The sequence below is a fragment of the Parasteatoda tepidariorum genome, chromosome 11 (assembly GCF_982258835.1).
Source record: "Parasteatoda tepidariorum strain Cologne lab strain chromosome 11, Ptep-v5.0, whole genome shotgun sequence".
NCBI classification, from domain to species: domain Eukaryota; kingdom Metazoa; phylum Arthropoda; class Arachnida; order Araneae; family Theridiidae; genus Parasteatoda; species Parasteatoda tepidariorum.
The window spans coordinates 49,677,157-49,697,765 of record NC_141765.1 but is presented as its reverse complement, the minus strand read 5'-3'; the positions used below and the strand labels follow the sequence as shown (position 1 = coordinate 49,697,765).

Here is a 20,609-nt window from a genome sequence, read left to right as displayed (position 1 = left end):
TTTTTATCTAACAACATTCAATTCATATACTCAAAGAAAATTGAACGTATTTAAGCAATCCTATTTTTTTTAAAAAAATTTAAAAATTTGTATTAAAATTTAATAATATAACACAGTAATAAGGGCCAGTGGATGAAAAATGTTTTTACTCAATATTTCAACGAAAATGTGATACTTTATTTTCTAAGAGGGGAAGGGTATTTACATATCCTTTAAAGCGGTATGTCAAATAGAATATTCCTTAATACAAAAATGATACGTTTCAAAAATTTATAATAACAGAAATTACTTTACTTTCTTAGAATTAAATAAATTATGTAATATTCGGATTGATTTAGAGACTTATGCTTTAACTTGTTTAAAATTTAATTTTCAATTCTTATCTTACAATTTATGTAGTTTGATTAAAACATAAATATTTGAAAATTTAATTTGAATTTATCATTAAGGTACACTTGGAAAGTAAAGGGCAGTGAAAATATTTGCATTCAGAACGTTGAAGAGCAAATTTCAATGTCAACCACACACAATTTAAAAAGAAGTAAAATCATTTAAAGAAATATTCGTTTATTTTAGTTGAAACGAAATATTTTAAGGCATTAAAGTTTATCCATCTTTAAAATAAGTCAAGTTTAAGGAACTTACGTTTGATTGATGACTTTTGGAAAGAAAACTACTTTTGATCTTGGCTAAGTCAACAAGTTTTTTGCATAAAACTAACCCAAAAAGTAACAAGATGAAGTTTATTGAATATGCGTTATCTAGAGAAATTTAAACGATGGTATAGTTCTAAGTCATTTCTTAGTAAAATGAATTATTCCACTATATCAATAGTTTATTATAGTTTGAATATCATTCTTAACTTAAAATACTAATTTAAAAATATTAGTTTAATTAGTTACTATTACTGATTAAAAGTTTCTTTTTGTCATTTTTTAACACTATCTATCAGTTTGATTGCTAATGTTGTATTAGAGTTACACAAAGGGTTGTTTTGTGATAATCTAACAAGCATCCAGATTAATGATTCAAAAACAATAATGGTGCTTTCTTACTTTATATTGCCACAATTTTCGATCAGAGGGGATTCTGAACCACTAAAATACGATTGTATTAAATATAGTATGATTAGTTACTGGAAATTCCGGTATTGAAAATTAAAGTTTTATTACCACATATTTAGTAAAAATACAAAACAAAAAATAACTAAATAAATAAATGGTTTTTATGCTATGCTTCAAGGTATGACGATGAAGTTACTAAAATGTTCTTCATTCATTTTACTATTTATTTGAAAATTTCAAACTTTTGGTGTCTTCTCTTTATTCAGTTAACCATTCATACCAATATTGATACTTTTCTTATACCCCAGTTTTGTATTTATCTTTGTTATCTGGTTAAATAAATAATTACTAAAAAACATTTTTAAAACAGTTGATATGGTTTTTATATTTTCTGATCTTCTTAATATCATAAAAATTACGCATTGTTATGTATTCTTAGTAGCATAGGCCATGATACCTAAGGGAGTTTAAAGTTTTCTTGTTTGGTAAAATCTTTTTTCTCTTACGAAACTTCGTTTCTTAGGAATATAATTTGAAATTTTCAAATTGAAACTTCCTTGAGGTGTCTAAAATAATGCTTTTAATGAATCTGCATGCATGTATTATAAAGAGGCTCTTAAAAAATTACATCAAATACTCATCTGATGAATTGTTAGACGAAAAGAAGTTTGTGAAACTGCTTCAGGGTTTTGAATTAAGTTGTACGTCAAGTTGTTCGAAACTTTTTGTATTATACTGTATCAGCATTACTATTTTTTAAAACATCTAGCTCGTTCAGTGGTTGTTGTAAGTGCAAAAAAAGTCATTTTTATTCGACTTGATTTCTCGAAACAAAACATTTAACGCTTGAAATATTCCCGTGCTTTAAGTATGTAAAAAGATATTAAGTATTTAACAAAAAAGAAACATTTAAACTCTCATCTAATTATCATTAAATTGAACATAAACAAGAATTCTATCAACTGAAATAGTCCACAAGATTAAAAATTACAGAATGAAGTACAACAAAGCAAACTATTTGCATAAAAATTTTCTTTGAATTAATACATTTTAAGTAAAATACATTTAAAGTCTTATTAGGATTAATTTTGGCAAACTGTTTGAGTGGTAAGTAATGAATAAAAATTTAAATACCGTTACAAAAAATTAAATTTGAAAACTTTTTCTGACATGTGACACAATCATATCGTGTTTCACATGTAATAAATTTGATGAATAAAATTCTGCAAATTACACTGTAATAACAAGTCTGAATTATTAATCGGTAAATCTTTAAAATTGTAAAACATTTCAGATCAAATCACGATCAAAAGTACCGGCATTCTGGTTGCCGGTACCGAAAACCCTTTTTTTAACGGAACAAAAAGTATGGTGTACCGTAATCTTTACAGTAATAATTACATTAAAATAACTGAATCAATCTAATTAAATAAATATTATTGTATAAATTACGGCATAGTATTTCGCGGTGAAATGGATTTTATGAATAATGTGCACAAAATGTCTGTACTTTACTCAGGAATTTGATCTGGAATTTTTCACAGAGTAAATCATAATGGTTAAGATTATTGTCCTAAATATACAGCTAAAAACACCATCTTCTATAAATAATGCAAAAAGAATTGTGGGCGACATTGGAACAACCAACTGAATAGAAAACCATCACATCTGAAAGTTATCAGTGAAGGAAAATATTGAGAAAACAACAGGCTGCTAAAAATAATGTAGTAGTATTCTGCAAAACCCAGGTAGTAGCAGTCCTGAGCAGAAAAATCACGTTTGTTATTCAGTAAAGTTATTCTCTAACGTTACAATCTACAACAAGACTCATAAATTTAAGATGTCTTTATATTTAATATTTCTTAAATTAAAATTTGCTTGTTAATCAAGCATACAATAAGCACAGACAGAATATTATCAAAAATTAGAACAAAGCTGAAGTAATTAGAAAATTATTTTACTCATCTAGCATATGTATGTATATCTTATGAGAACATAATTACATATTTATGTAAATGTTATTAGAACATGATTACATATTTATGAAAATCTTATGAGTTCAATATACAACAAAAAACATACACGCATTTTATAACAGTTTATATGAGTAACTTGTCAATTAATACAACAAGGATATTATAATTACTTGGCAAATAATCAACCGCAATCAATATTTCATAAATCAATAAGAAATATTGAGACTTACTTGGTATTAAGAGATTATAATCCGTTTGCAAATTCATTTCGATGATAACAACTCATATTTCAACAGAAATCAATATGTAAACAAATTGCTGTCTTGGCCGCCATGTTTTTACATATCTTGAAATTCCGCAATTATTTGACTTTAAAGTTTTAATAATTTTTTAAGAGCATTTGTTATACGTTTAAAACAGGTTCTAACACCATTTCAAGAATTTAGTTAAATAGTTAAAATATACACTATTTATTCGTCTAATTGCCGGAAACCTAACCTTCTTCCCAAACGAGCAGCAGACTATTTTAAGTTTTATCGATTAATCATGTTAAGATTTAACTACACTCTTTGAAGCATGTAAGAATGCTCGACTCAGTATAAAGTGGATATATATATATATATATATATATATATATATATATATATATATATATATATATATATATATATAAAGTGAGCACATTCATACAATTTTTAGAGTTTTTAAACACTAAATTCGAATAGGCATTATTCCACAAGTTTTATTGTATAAAGTTATCTTCAGTGTAAAATAAAAAAAGTTCATTTATTTGTTTTAATTAATTGAAATTTAAGTTGTATACACAAAATTGGACTAAAATTTCTCTACCCAGAAGTTTATTTCTACTGAGTTATTTTTTTTTACTAATTCCACACCAAAAAATGTATATTTACTGTTCTAGGAGTCACCTTATTTTACAGCAATAAGATCCGGAGTCAACAAGCAAGAGTTCATTATAATAGAAGACAAATATAATACTCAAAGGCAAAGTGTATGGCACATTTCACCATTATAAAGATTCATACGATTTGAAACTCATTTTCTAATGAAATTTTCTCTAGTGGATAATTTATAAATTGCAATATCTCAGCTTAACTGAAAAAAAACAAGCAATACGCATGACATATTTTAAAGATTTAAAAGTAACTAATATAAAAATAGAAGATACACTATGCAAATTTGCATTTTATTATTCATTAGTAATTTTTTTTTTAATATTTCGTCTTTTCTTTTTTTAACTGTTGTCATAATGTTTTATATATTTTTATTTAATTCTTTCAAATAATTAGTGTTTGTTTTTTTCGTCCTTAGCTAGGAAAATAGTATGACAAATACAAATTTTACTCCCTCACACAAAAACTTAATAATAATAACACTTACAATAATAAAACGTCAATGATAATAAATTTAATTTTTTTAAATACTTAAATATCATGTTTGAACATTGGAAACCTTTACTCTTTTGCTTATTTTCCAAAAATTATTGATTATTAGTTGAAATCGTTTATTTTGCTTAAATTGTATGCTAAAGATCATTGCTAAAAACTACGTTAATTATAAGTGAACTCAAACAAAAGTGTTTTATTATATAGTATTACCCAACTTTCTTAGATTTTCCTTTATATTATTAATAAATGTTTTTCATTTAATCACATTTTTTAAATCTCATTCATAAAAATATTATTATTATAATTTCGTTTTATTAAATATTCATGAGTATTGAATCAAATAATAGTAATTAGCAATACATTTATACTATTTTTGTGTAAAAGCTTACACATAATGTAACTGCAGTTTTAACATTTTCAAACAAGATGAAATAAATTACTATCGGCATTTTATACTCATATAATGTGAACTATAAATATAGACATAAAGATCTTTAGATCTTCTTAGATATTTTTTTTTCTAAATACCATTTCTAAATACCAAGACATCTATTAATAAATTTTACATTATGATTGTGACATTGTGTCACGTAATCACAAGTTTTTTAACTAGATCGTGGCCTAAAAATTAGGACGACCCCTGACCCCTCTCCTGTGACGCCTCACTGTCTGTCGACCTTCACGCCTGTGACCTTCGTCAGCCTTTGATGTAAACACATGGAAGGTGGTCCGTTTTGGTCACAGTTAGTGCATAATTATGATTTTATTTTTACCGGTTCATCAGTTCACTTCTGTTCCCGTTTTAGCCACGATTCTGCGGCATTTTAGGTACTTTAACTTCAATCTTCAACCTTTTTATATAAATACCGCCCATTTTTGGAGCATGTAGCATTCGAATTAAAGTACATCATCCAATATCCTACGATCCCTTAACAGGGATTTTTCATTTTTCTTTTTAACCCCCTCCTCTCTTTTGAGAGACGGAGTTTTAATTTTATCATGGCGTTATTTCACCGCCATTGCAACTATCTCAACAGGCTGCGAGAGTGATTTTTTGTGCTGAGGAATCTTTCAACAACTCAAGTTTGATCATGTCGTTTTCTAATGAGGTTCTACCAGATTTATGATTTTGGAATGAGCAAACTTCATTGCTCCTCGACTTAAATAGTATGCAATGTTCCTGTTTTTTTCTAAGTTGGTCATTTTGTATGACAACGCTCGCCATCCATCGCCTGCGCCTCAGCCTTTCTATTTCATGTTTGACCAATTTGGGCCGTCTCCAGATCCTCTACCTGTCACCATCGTAAAAAAAAAACTAATGGCTTACCATATGGGTACTGAATGCTGACCTGGATGTTTTTGGAATGCTCTTCGATGTTTTTTCCTGTGTCTATGTTAAGAATGGAACTCTCTGATACGTAGCAAAAATAAAGAGAATTCTTTTAGTGAACTTCTAAGTGTTTTTGTTGTGACTACTAAGGACTCTGTGAGAATTTGGATTTCTCTTTCCCCTTAGGAGTACCTCCATTTTATTGTGATTGTGCTCACCCACAGGTATGTTTTCTTATCACTGCAATTTCATGTAGTTTTTTTTAATTACAAGGTTCTAATTGCGGCACTTCATGTCTGCCACTATGACGTAACATCATGAGTCATCATTAATTTTTTTAAAAAAACCATACAGATTTGTTCGGCCATTATCTCTCTTAAATTTTTATTATCATTAATTTTTTATTTTTTATAACAGCACCAACCCAACATAACAATGATCTTGACTTTTTACTTAAATTAAACGAATAAACATTAGCATGTCGATCCCATACGAAGACTTTTCTCTATAAGATAAGCTAATTAAAGGTTGAACTAAAATATAGGTGATTCAAACTAAGTTTACATATATGATTGCCTCAGCTGCTTTGGAATTGTAAGTTGGGTACTCTTTTATTTAATCTAAGTAACCATGCATAACTGCGAAACTGATGGTAATATGATTAAACTTTTCAATAAGATACATAATGTAAGATATTTTATGTTTAAAATAATCAATCTAATGATGCATTTAAATAAAAAACCAATTAAATTTTATGCAATATACAGATAAGCAGTAATCATATTGTCGTATATTAGAAGCAAAAATGATTAAATGTCATGGTTATATCCTCTTATTTAACTCTTCAAAAGACAAATTAAGAAATTTAATGCTTACATTTTACCATGATATCGAAAAATTTGAAGCAAAGTAGGTTTAATTTTACTGTAGTAGCATTAAACACTGCAATAGAGTGTTAAGCTAAGCTATTTTTTGCTGAAATTAATCCATGGTATCGTGAAGTTCGATTCGAAACTAGTTAAACGTTGTGGTAAAACAATTCCACACTGTAATTGAGTATATATCTATTTTTTTTGTTTAAATTAATCCATGGTATCGTGTTGTTAGATGAATAACTGATTAAACATTATGGTAATGTGATTCAACGCTCATAGTAGAGTGTTAAAATAAGCTATTTTCTGTATAATGGTATCATTTATGTATGATATCATTTATTTAAATGCATAACTCATTAAATCTCATGTTAATATGTATATACTTTGCATTTTCTCAGATTACAATAAACTTGTATAATGATTTACAAAAACAAATGTTTTGAACTGTGATTTGATTTCGTCTTAGCAGCATCATTTATTAGTAAATTTTTATTTACTTTTTTTATATTTTTATACTTATTTTTTAAATGAAAAAAATCTAAATAAATCTTTGTTACCCGATATTTTTCTGCAAATAAGGATAGATAAATCTTTTTTTTTGAGGATAGATAAATCTGTTTCCCGAATGCCTTTGTATCTTATCCTTTGTACTTACCAGAGTGCAAGAAAATTCCATTTAATTTTTAAATGTACGTATACACTATTATTTTTATAAGGAAACAGTTGTTACCAACAAAACACACTTTCATTGAAAATAATGATGTAATTGAACTTTTTAGAGTTTAGTATCAAAAGCCAATAAATGGAGTCTTTAGCATTAAGATACACAAAATATATATCTTGGATCTGATTTTACCCTGCGGGTAGTGTAACAATGAACAAATATTACTTGATAAGTCCAGTAGGAAAATTAAATTAAAATTATGTTTTCAGTCTTTCCAAACCCCTTTCAAACATTGCAATACGTTTCCCGGTGAAAAAATAAAGACTGTAAAATTACTGTACTGTATTATATGACATTTCTGACAAAAAAAGAAAGGAAAAAAAGATCGAAATATGTTTATGGTTAATAAAAGCAAAATATAGGTAATTAAACCATACAGTTCGTATTTTTTCGGTTCATTGGTAACGGTTCCTTGAAAATTCTGGTTTTCAAAATTATAGTTCTTTTTGCCACACATTTAGTAAAACATACAAAACTGAAAAGTAAATTTAACCGAATAAATAGGGATTTTTATGCCATGCTCTAAGGTATCATGACAAAATTTCCAAATTTTATTTCATTTTTTATAAATTTTTTCGCACATTATAAGGCCATATTTTATTTGAGAAGTAAATTTAACCGAATAAATGGGGATTTTTATGCCATGCTCTAAGGTATCATGACAAAATTTCCAAATTTTATTTCATTTTTTATCAATTTTATCACACATTATAAGGCCATATTTCATTTTTAGTTTTAGCAAAATTAATACCAAAGCGTATTGGTAAAAATTATTAAGCTTTCAGTGCTTCCACTGAGTCAGAAACATAGTAAACTTTAAAATATTTCGGTAGTTTCGGCCGTACTTTTGTCTTATTGTTAGTTCAAACGATAGGAGCAAAAATACCATTGAATAATAAATTTATTCAGATTTAGCATTATAATATTTTGAAAAGTGTTAACTATTAAGCAATATAAGTCAACAATTACTTGGCAAGTAAACCGTGTTAAGAGAAAGTTTCTTGAAAAATGGTATTATCAATATGTTTTTACTTTAGTGTTTCAAAAAAACATATAATTGTGTATATTTTACTTTTTTTCCAAGAAATTAACAAACATTGAGATTTATAAAGAGCCCCCATGCTTAGATAAATGTTTTCCTTGAATCCGTGCTTTGTAGACTGTAAAGCTCACGTGTTAAAAAAGTCTCATTTGAATTGATATATACTACGTTTAATAAGAGTGCTTTCACTTCATTTTACGTAAGTTTAATACCCATTATCACATCTTCCAGAAGGAAAAATGCTGGAAAGAGCTTACAGCACGAAAATTTTTCAAGTATTTTAAATAGCACACGCTATAAGAAAGCCTGATGAGACATCGTCACGAGAAAGAGAGTTTTAGAAACGTTTAATCTTCTACATTTTAAAAACAACAATTGTACAGAAATGCATGGGGTGTTGATTTGATTATTTTTTACCTTCCCAAGTCTTCTATTTGGATGTTAAAAAAGACACTATTATTATCATAAATACATGAATTAAATTTTTTGTGGGAAAAGCGAAACATTAATCTAGTTTTTCAAAGGAAAATACGAATTTAGGATGATATCGTAATTTGATTATTAATGCTTCATTTGTGTTTCTGACTGCTAAATTAGTTTCATGCAAAGACAGTCAAACGAAAAGAAACTTAATTAGAAAAATTTGAAGGGTTATAAAAATATACTTTCAGGTTATAAATATTTAATTTTTAATAAAAACAAACGTTCTGTAAAATATTGCTTTTGATTATGGTAGGTAGTAATGCTTACTAGACAAATCAAATTAATAAAGGAAAACAACAATCGTTTTTGCAGCTCTATAGGCATTGATTTCGCATCATCAAAGATTTATAAGGAAATTTTATGACGATAGGAAGCTAGGATTGTATTGTAATTTGATTAATAATTCTTTATTTATGTTTTTATTTGTTTAATTAGTTTCATAGATGCATAGATTCATTCATACATAGATAGCCAAAATAAAGATAATCTTATAATGGGAACTAGTTTATAAAAATGCACCTTTGGGTCATCATAAATAGATCATTTTGAATAAAAACATAGGTTGTAAAAAATACCGTTTTTGATCTTATGACTGGTAGGTAATGTTTGCGAGGTCAATCAAATTTTCAATGTAAAAATCAAATTAATGATGTACAAATAATGATGATAGTGCTAGTTTTTTTAATAATGATGTTAGTTTTGACAGCTCTACGCTCATTTGTGACTTGCTTTACATCGTGGGTAACATATTTTCAATTATACTACTTACGTAAAAACATTTTTAGAAGAAACACTGATAATAAGAGTCAAATCATATATTCTATTAAATATTATCACCGTTGTATAACGGATTGTCAGCATTACGTATGTCCGAAGTTTTATTTTCATCTCCATAACAGTGAAATTTTAATATCAAGTCTGAAAATAGTGTTAGGTCACGAAAGAATTTCGGGACCTTTATAGATAACTTGAGCTTAGCTAAACAATATTTTATGTTGCATGTTGCATGAATTGAGTAACCAGGTATCTTTTAAATACAGCTTTTATAATAAAGGTTTAAAAATGCTGCTCTTTCGAAATTTTGAAACTCAGAAACTATTCGTCTGATTTCGGTTATATTATGTTTTTTGTCTTTTAAAATTGCATAGTTCAATTTGTATATTTAAAATTCCAATTTTTTTTTACTCCTAGGATAAAAAGAAACAAGAAGTAATAAATAATCAATAAAAATATATTTTGAATGGACATATCTTCGAATAAACTTTATAATGGTATGCCAAACCTTTCAGACTCGCTTGAGAAATTTTCGGGTCATGACTAATACAGAAAAAGAAAAATAAACATTAAGAGGCTCAAGCTTTTGAACCTTCTCCTGACTGAACTACTGAGGCAATATTTGTTTAGATTGCAGTTACCCCTTACATTTCGACAGTCAAGAATTCTAATAAGTCGTTAAAAAGACATGTTTATTCAGAGGAAGTAAATTTCTGTGTCTGATTCCGCATTTTTTTAATACATCGCGTTAATTAATTAAAGTATTCAAGGTTCCCTCTTTAAACCATTAAACATTTAGTTCATCAAAATCTGATCATTAGAACAAAAGTTATTTAGTGTGATATTTTTTATATTACGAACTCTATGCATTAAGATTAATACGTGACCCAACAAGTAATCACCGTATTCAATTTATTTCTACAAAAAAAATCTAAAAAAAAATAAACTGTGTTTTGACTTTGTTTTTAAATTATAAAAAATATAAGTAAAGTTATAAATAATACTCCTTAAATCGAAATATAACTTAAAACTTCAATTTAGATTCAACTCAAAAGTTCGGAGTAATATCTATCTTGAAGCGTAAATCATTTGAAAGTTGAGAATTAAAAATTAAAACTTATTTAATGAGAAGCCCCTAACTATCTCTAACAGATTTTAACTTACCCCATTATGAGCGGTCTCCATCAATCCCATTCTTACTTTTCCTAACGTATTGCGGTGTTGCTAAGGGATTTGGTAAGACTGAAACATAATCTCAACTTAATCCTCCCATTGCGATTGTAATTAGCTTTTCCTCATGGGTAGTCTTATGTCGTGTCAAAATTTAATCATCCAACTGCGAACTTCAGCATCGTATATACGGGTTTCGGAACACTATCGCAGCTTGATTTAGCGGAAGTTTTCCCAAATTTTTTTTTTTTTGTTCTTTCAGTGAGATTTTACGTTGTGATTTTTGACATTGGAAGTACAATTTAAAATTAAAAGAAAATTATTTCACTGTTTCCTGAATTATTTTTAAAAAATATTCACTATCAAGAAACATATTGAAGGTAAGAAAATATATCGACAGAGCGAAATAAGATATTTTGAGTAAATCTGCATTAAAAAATAGATTTTTAAACGGATGTGTTAGGAACTTAAAGGGGATTTCCATAGAAACATGGAACATAGTTTCAAAACTTTCTAAATGGGATGAAATCTTCCTATCGTAAAGCTATTTAGAAAAATAATATAACTGACTACTTAGGTGAGAACTTGACTTTAAAATATCTCTCATAAATTGAGGAATGCAGTGTATAAAAATAGTAAACTGTATGACCATACATTCTTAGAATGTAATAATTATGCTCTTAATATGTATGTGGTATCCTAGTTCAAACTGTTGCTGTATTAAAACCCTTTAACGCCTTAATTTTTTATGTGCCATGATGCGAAAAAACTCATATTAAAAAAAGTGATTATTTGTTTTAGCTAAATGAATATTTTCTACTTGATTTTTGAAAAGAATAAAACATATTTGCTTCATATGAAAATAGTCCTATTTGAGATAAGAAGAAATTCGGAAGAACTCTCGTAATTTGTACGAAGAATATGTCACGCTAGGTCAACATGGGATGGCATCGAAAATGTATGTCTACTGTTGTTCATTGAGCTCTATAAATGCTTATATGTGTTACCTCTCCCTTAACTAAAATATTACTTTTTTATTATTAGTCCCAAATTTAAGCGACTTGATAATAAATCTAGAAATTATAGTTATAACTACATCAATTCTAAGATATTTTTCCTTGGTTGAATTCTTTTTCATCTAGATAGCTGTATGTGTTAATGGAGTAAAATGGGGTTGAGTGCTTTTATGAATATTCTTCAGTTTTGTAAAATGACGGATTTTAAAGTTCTTTATAAATAAGAGAAGCATCAGCTATAAATTTTAATTTTTTTTAGAATCAAAAATATTGTTTAGCATTTTTCTTAGTGGAATCAAGGCTCGCTTTTTCTGTTGTTGTTTAATTTTTAGAAAGAGTTTAATGCAATAAAAGGAAATGAGGAGTTCACGAAAGAAAAGAGGAAAATACGATGCCAAAGATTATTCTATAAAACGATACCTTTATAATTTTTTTTTATTTCTGAACAGTATCGAACGATATTAAATGTTTACACCCGTATCGAAGCTTAAGGAATTAAAACATAACACATTTTACAACAAAAAGGAACATATTTCCTCACAAAAAATATTTGTTAATATGTCTTAATTTTATTTCATTTTCTGTTACTGATAATCGAAGCTTTTGTTTTTTCTTATATACTTTTAGAAAAACTACAGCAGGGTTCAACAATAATATTGTTAACTTGAACCATAACACTGTTTAAGCGGTTGAAACCTACTCAATAGTAGAACACCGCTTCTCATTTTGAGTGAGGTAGGACTGCAACCTAGCGGTATTGCAGAGAAATTATTCGGGATCATGTTCTTCTTTTAAAGAGTGGGGAAAATCCAGAATTTCTGTTTAGGAACAACAATGCGCTGTCACATAAGAGCGCTGAGGTATCGGACACACAAGAAAGTGAAGATATAGTCCGTATGCAATAGCCTGCATATCCCAGCAATAGCCCAGACCTGAATCTTAAAGAGCCTGTCTGGGAAGCCCTTGGCAGGTGCATTTCACAAAGAACACGACCTCTCTGAACTTTGTAAGAGCTAATAACCGCCTTGAGTGAGGTGTGGGTCAATATCCCCATGGGCATACCGATATTTTAGTGGACAGCATAAATAACAGATGCAAAATATGCATTATTGTCTGATTTAATCATACATACTACTGAGATACTCATACATATTCCATTTTAACTATATTAACCATTTTTTGTGGCAGTTAGGAAATCGTTTAAGGAGCATATTTTTTTAAATTTAATTTTCTTATTTTTTGATGCGACTAAGTTTGTACCATTTTGTATTATAATAAATGCACATTGCTTCCACCAAATATGTCCGTATGCAATAGGACAATGTCTATTTTCAGCTATTCCGATATTCAATCAATGTCAATTTTTAGTTATTCCGAAAAATGCAACTTTTCCTCAGAAATTGTCAAGCAGTGCAGTTATCAAACAGCATCAAGCTAAAGCAGGCTAATTACGGCGCGCTCGTACACACACGCCATCACGTGGATACGGCTAAATACGGTGCTCGCAGAGAAAGGGTTAAAAATTTAACACAAATAAACTTGGACTAATTTTTAGAAATAATCACTGCTACAATAAAAACTAAAAAGATCAAAATTAAGCACATTTCAATGAATAAACTGAAAAAATAGTCGAAAATAATAATTATTTATTTAATAGGCAAGAAAATAGCTTTCATTGATGAACAAGGGAGAATGATCTGATAAGGGCCCTGAAGAAATATTCTCAACTTCGAACATTTACCACGCGTTATATGAGAGACGCGGGGGCACAGGGGATAGAGCATTCAATAGAGCATGATGTAACCTTGTTCGAGTCCCAGTGATCACTGGTTAGTACAAAATCTGCTCCTGGCTCGCACCGATCACAATTCAGCCATAAAATATCCTTAGTGGTAGACGGGTCATGGGTTAGAATCCCCTTGCCGCCAGGCTAAGCGTGGGATGTTTTCATGATTTTTCCTTCCATTTAAAGCAAATGCGGGTCAGTTCCATCAAAAAGTCCTTCACCAAGACCTAGTTTGACCGAATGCTTGATCCAGGTTTTCCCTTGTTTTCTTGGTTAGGTTCAAAATAACAAGGGTATGGAGTTGACTTATAGGGTACGGAATTGATTCATGAGTGGCGAGAGTCATGAGAGTTGACACTTGTAAACTCAGAATCGGGTCGGCTGTTCAACGCTGGTAATAAATATAAAATAAAGTAAGAAATGTGTTACTTGGGTAGCTTTTAACTAGGTTTCCTCTGTCACACTATAAATTCTTAAAATTTTTGCGATGAGTAGAATTATACTATCGTGCAAATTTGCTTCAATCTTTATATAGTGCCAAGTTGTACCACATTATCATATAAATAAGACATTTCAAACTTCAATACACCAAACAATGGCTAAAATTTACAGTAAAATGGATACATTTAACATCTTATTAAAGTTGTAACTAATTTGCTCGATATTATACTTCATTATCAGACAAATTCCTCAATTTATTCTAATTTTCACATAAACTCATAAGGAATAACTTGTTTGCTTCGTAAAAAAGTCATAAAACACTGTAGTTGAGTTTGAATTGGACACTTAAAAAGTAAAAAAAATATATAATAATAAATTAAATAAAAATATTAAATAAAATTTATTGAAGAAAGCTAAAACGTATTTAAATAAAAATAACAAAGAAATTTTCCAAAGAAAACTAAATTTAAAAAGATAAAAAGTAGAAATAAAAAATTCGAGAATATGTGAAGTTTTTCCCTTATGTCAATAAAGCCATCTTTCCTAAAACGAATTTTTAATGGCCGAACAAGCTTTGGGCTTGAAACAGTCTCCTCCCTTCATTAATTTTCATTGTCCTTCTTACTCTACAAATGCCTTTGTTCAATCTACTTATCAGCGGCTGCTTCATATTACTATCGGACAACTGAATAATCCTGATGTCATCCCGTAAAGAAAATTTTATTATTGAGTAAAATATTTTTAAAAAAATCTGAAGACAAAGATTTATGCAATCAACTAACAGTCAACTGTCATAAATGATGTATTGTCTCTTTTGTACTTTCATCAAAGTATTTTAACTGTTCGGCTCCTCTTTTATTGTTAATTCTTCGCCATTATCTTTTAAGTGTGAGAAGACCTTGTTTTTATTGTTTTGGTTTAAAATATTAAGATTCCTAGAATTTGAATGACGTTTAAAAGATGGTCTAAGTAATTGCTTACATTATCATCCATTTTATTGAATGTGTTTGGAATTTAAAAAAGAAAAATAATTTTTGATTTGAGATTTTAATATTGGAAAAGTTTAATTGTGGAGGTATTTAATGATAATTTATTGTTCTAAGTCGGGCTAAATGAGAGAACTTAATTTCAAAACAAAACAACAAAATTGCTTGAAGTCAAATTAAAAGTGCTTGATGGATCTTTGATTCCCATACCATAAATCTCGTTTCTCCCATACCATAAATCTCGTTTCTATCAGCCTTGGATTCTTTCATCGTAATTATAACACTTTTTAGTGACATATTTTCTGTTGATTCTCCGTTTTCAACTCATGGAAACAAAGTAATTAAATAATTGACTGTATCTATTTATAAACAAAAACCCCATTCCATAATGGCATTCAAAGTTAATATTCAGATAGACGTTTAAATTTTAATTAAAACAAAACATTACTTAGGCTTAAAATGGAGCTTTTTAGAAAATTTCTAAGAAATCTATACAATAATTTTCATCTTTCCTACTTTTAAATTACATGTTTCTAACTTACAGTGCATAAAATTAAAATAAATAAATAAAGAATATCCTGAATTACATCAGGTACAAATCGGATTTCGCGTACTAATACTTAATCCTAATAGTTTGATGATCCAAATATATGACTTTTTCAAATTTTGATAGCTCAGAAACTACTCTACCAGTTTCTTTGCAAATTTTGCATGATGCCATATAAAATGATGCAAAAATTTGTATATATTACGATTCAAAATTTTTTCGACTATTATGAGTTAAAAAAATAAAAATAATGATTAATTATAAAAACTATTTTTTCAGGGCAATTCTCAATAATTACCACTGCATCATTGCTTTGTTATATCCTGATCTTTACCTCGTGCCATGTAATAATCTTCGAAAATTTCTAAAAACATAAGAATTACAGATTAATTCTGCTTAATTAGGAAATTATTTTGCTTCGCCTCCCAGAATATTTTTGCCCAGCGGGGACAGAGATTTTTTTTCTCAAACTTACATGCCCCGAGATCTTAAAATTGATTGAAAACCCAAAAACAAATTTTTAAAGAATAGACAAGGGTAAAAGTTATTTAAAAATAATGTGCTCATATATATGCGTAAAATGCTATAATTACATTTAAAAAAAACAGTAACAAAAAACTGTCGGATGTAGCAAAATATATAGATCAATCAGAAATGGATGCGAAAAGAAATATTTTAATCAGAGGCATTTATTCTGAAATAAGACTTATTCGCTTTTATTTTATTTCACTGAATTGTTTATAATGTCAAAATTCGGCTCTTTGAACTGTTAGTTATTATGCAAAACATATTCATTCAACACTTGCATTTTATCAGAGTTTTTGTCGAAGAAACCACAAGGTGTTCCTTTATTAAAATTACTTAGCTTTTTCTTCAGTAGCTTAGTAGATGTTCGCTTTAAAAATAATTCAGAATATCAACAGAAATTGAATTTTAATGAGGCTTTTTTATGCCTCCTTGTTAAACCAACCTAAATGCATATAAAACGAAGCAACTTGGTATTAAATTAGTGGAGTGATTTAATATTGCATGCGAAAAGCGAAGTTCGGTAAGGAGAAATTCAAATAAACGCGCATTAGCATATTTGAACTTTGCTCTCGCCATCTTGAATTTTTCCTTTTTTTTCACGTTTCATCAGATCATAGAACTTCTCGACGTGGGATGGCCAGGCATTAGTTTATTTATCGCGGTAAACCTTTTTTTCACCAGTTTCTTTTATTTTTGCTGACTAAGCCTCTGGAGCAAAGAATAATGTATTAGAAATAAACCCTAGTATAAAAGAATAAAAAGAAAATGTACTTTGAACTGTTTTTCATTTAGACGTATTAAAATGGTAAAAACTTTGCAACGTGAATAGTAAAGGTAGCTTTTGTGATCATGAAATATAAATAAATGAGATTTTTTCCCTCCCTTGTTTGAAAGCAGTTGAGGTAAAGTTGCTCTGTAAAGAATTTGCAGCTATAGCTTTTCTTTTGCTATTGTTAAAATATGCAAATCAGAGGCGAAATCAGCCTCATAAAATTTTTTTTTCTTCTTTTACTTCTTTGGTCGTAACTTTTTGGGCCAAAAATAACCTTAGGTTTCTCCGTTGAAATGTTATTCAGCGGATGTTGTCGAGATATATAAATCCGAAGTAATTAAAAAACATTTGCGATACTATTATTCAATTCAGAAAAAAATTTCATCCAGGTTTTTAATACAAATGTAAAGATAAGTACAAGCTGTGATTTATAAAAGAACTTCAAACTTCTGTATTTGTTATTTTACAAGAACATAAATTTATTAAAAAATGGAATAATGAAAACAATACCGAGTACTCACTTTTTTTTCTTGCTGCATGAATGCTTTAGTTTTTTTTTCTTTCTGATTCTGGTTCTTTTGCATTTTAATTCAAGAGTCAACATGAATTGAAAAAATTTTCATCTTAATTGGGTGAGTTTTGAGATACGTTTAAACACAAGAACACACATTAGTTGACCGAATTTTAAAAGTAGAGAAATATAAGGAGTAATAACACTTGTAACAATTAAATAAATTATATAAAATTCCCGGATTCCAGAAGGGATATATTCAACTGCTAAAGCTGCGAGCACAACACGAATATGACATGGAACGAGTTAAATTTGTTTGATTTTTTTCCTATCTAAGCACTTTTCCTTGTTGTACACATACTTTTGAAAGAGTGAATATACGTATAGATATATTGTAATATATGTTAAAAACTTAATATGTATTTGGCATTCAATTTCTTTTGTCACGTTGCTTAGAGTGAACACAAAAAGCCTCTCTAATGAGCTCATGAGTGTCTAGCGAAAATTAGCCAACATTACTGTGAACCCTATAAAATAATGTGATTTTGCCATGCAGGTAATGTTCCGATAAAAACATTTGCTGTGCTAGTCACTCATCTGCCTGAAATTACCAGGGAAAAAATTCAAGTGAATTGGAAATATATTTTTAGCATAATAACAATTATATTAAATAATTAGGCCGACCTGACTGCGTAGTGGTCAGGGAACTGCCTTCACATCATTAAGGTCCTGAGTTCAAATCCAGGACAAGGCATGGGTGTTTCTTTCATTCTCTGTACTTTCTATCCGATCCACCTAATAGAGTGCTCCTGAAAGAGTGGCCAACAAATCTTCCAAACTTATAACTGAATGAAGTGTGTCGATCGAGTGGGCTTTGGAAAAAGTATTAAATAAGTAAATAATATAGTAAACACTGTAAATATATGCAATGCTGTGCACATATTGCACTATATACATATTATTACACAAAAATGCAAATTTTTTGTGTAGCAAGTGTCAATGAACTTTTTTCAATGTGATATTCATGAACAGCACAATGAATTAATTTAAGAATTTGCATTCTAACTTGCAAATTGTAATGAACTACTATTTGCAAAACTCGGCAAGGAAAAAAAATATGTTAATTAGATTAAATTGAGAGGAAATAGATTAAGAGATATTAAAAGTAAATTATAAAAATTTCATGTTTAATAGCATGAGTAGGGTCATGCTAAGAATTCAATTTTGTACAGATGTATTGATACGCTGAAAACTGTATATAGTCTGTAGAATATGCTTGATTATTTTTAAGATGACTTGCTTTTGAGCAGCGTTTCTCAACCTTTAAGAATTTGGGAGTCAATTTTCAATCACAATTTTCATCACGCCCCACAGATACAAATTGTATATAGTAATAATGTATTATGAGTATTTTGGCACTAAACCTAGACTACGACCTTAATTTTAAACCTTCCAAATTACCAAGGACATAACAATTTATCGATGTTTAGAAACACTGATCTCAGCATTGACTAAACAAGAATCCGGTCCTTTTTTACTGCTCTTGCGTCACCAAGACGGACCTTTTCGAGGTTTTGCGAGATGTTCCGATCTGTCTCGAACATTTTGGAATGTCGACAAGATACCGTCTCGAGCATGCGCAGATGTGAGCAAATGTTTTCTCATAGAAAGAGGGAAAAAGTTCTATAATTCCAAGTCTCATTCGGTGTCTATCCTGCTATCGCTATCTAATCTATCGTGAATGTGTATGTTATATATATTTTCATGCTAATTTGCAATTCGCCGTATTAAATATTCACGGCAGAGGATTTATGCTGAATCATGGATAAATTTTTAAGTGCCCTTAAGCGAGACTTAAATGATAGTCCCGCATTAACAAGTACATAGACGAGAGTGATTCCGGAAATAAAATCAAGAAAATATACTCAAGAATACTTAAATTTGGAGTTTACCAGTACTGAAGTAAATGAAGAAGAAAGTCCGATGTATATCATTTGCTCAAACATATTGGCGACAAACAGCATGAAACCTAGTAAACTTAAACGACACTTGGAAACACAATTTTTTGTGAGTACGTCTGTAAACCCAGACGATTCTCCGAATTAAAATTAAAAGAAAAGACAAAATAATTTTAAAAAAACTAGGTGAATGAAAAAGCTTTAATTGCCTCTTACAAAGTTTAATATAATATAGCCATATGTAGAAAGCCTCGCACCATTGGTGAAGAGCTTATTTTGCCAGCAGCAATTAAGATTGTAGAAACTATTTTTAGAGATAATTTTGCAAAACATTTGCAGTCCATACCTTTTTCAAATGATAGTGTTGCCGTCAAATAGATATAGCTGAAGATGTACAGTGTAAGCTTTTTTTCGAAGTTGCGTGACAAATTGTTTTCAATACAGCTTGATGAGGCAACAGATATTAATAAAGATGCTCATTTTATTGCTTATATGCTCAATTTTGTGAAGATATGTCACTACTTTTCAGCAAACCAATAGAATTCAAATCAACAGCACTCGCATTATTTGCAATTTTAAATGATTTTATGAACGAGGCAAACATAGAATAGAAATATTGTATCGGAATATGTACCGATGGTGCTCGTTCAATGTCCGGAAGATTCCAATGTATACAAGCACTTGGAAAACAAAAATAGCCACAAAACTCGTCTGGACACATTGCATGATCCACAGAGAAGGTCTGTCTTCTAAAGAAATTAGTCCTGGTCGCAATATTGTGTTAACTACGGTTGCAACCGTAGGAAATTATATAAAAATGAGACCCCTGAAATCAAGAATCTTTTCCGCACTTTGTAAAAACATGGGTGCAGTACAATCAGAATTACTATTTTATTACGAGACAAGATGGTTATCGCATTGGGACTTTTTGTAACATGTTTATGGTTTAAGAGAGAAATCGCAATTTTCCTGCAAGAGGAAAACAGACCGGAAGCCGAGAATTTTAGCGATGGTTTATTTCCGATGAAATTGAACTACTTGGTGAACATATTTGAAACTGAATAGCTTGAATCGTCAACTTAAAAAATCAAATACACATATATTGGATACGAGTTATAATGTTAATGCTTTTTGTAGAAAATTTGAATTGTGGAGCAGGAATTTAAAACAAAAAATCCCTAACAATCCTTACAAATGTGGATGATTGTGTTAAAACT

General features: G+C 29.2%; 1 long non-coding RNA gene across 1 annotated transcript in view; it reads left to right on the top strand.

Moving 5' to 3' along the window:
• Positions 1 to 5,218: 5,218 nt before the first annotated feature.
• Positions 5,219 to 20,609, top strand: part of LOC122270245 (uncharacterized) — a 68,210-nt gene continuing 52,819 nt past the window's right edge. The window contains exon 1 of the long non-coding RNA XR_006225693.3: positions 5,219 to 6,003. This is a non-coding gene — a long non-coding RNA (uncharacterized LOC122270245). The remainder of the gene's footprint in view (positions 6,004 to 20,609) is intronic.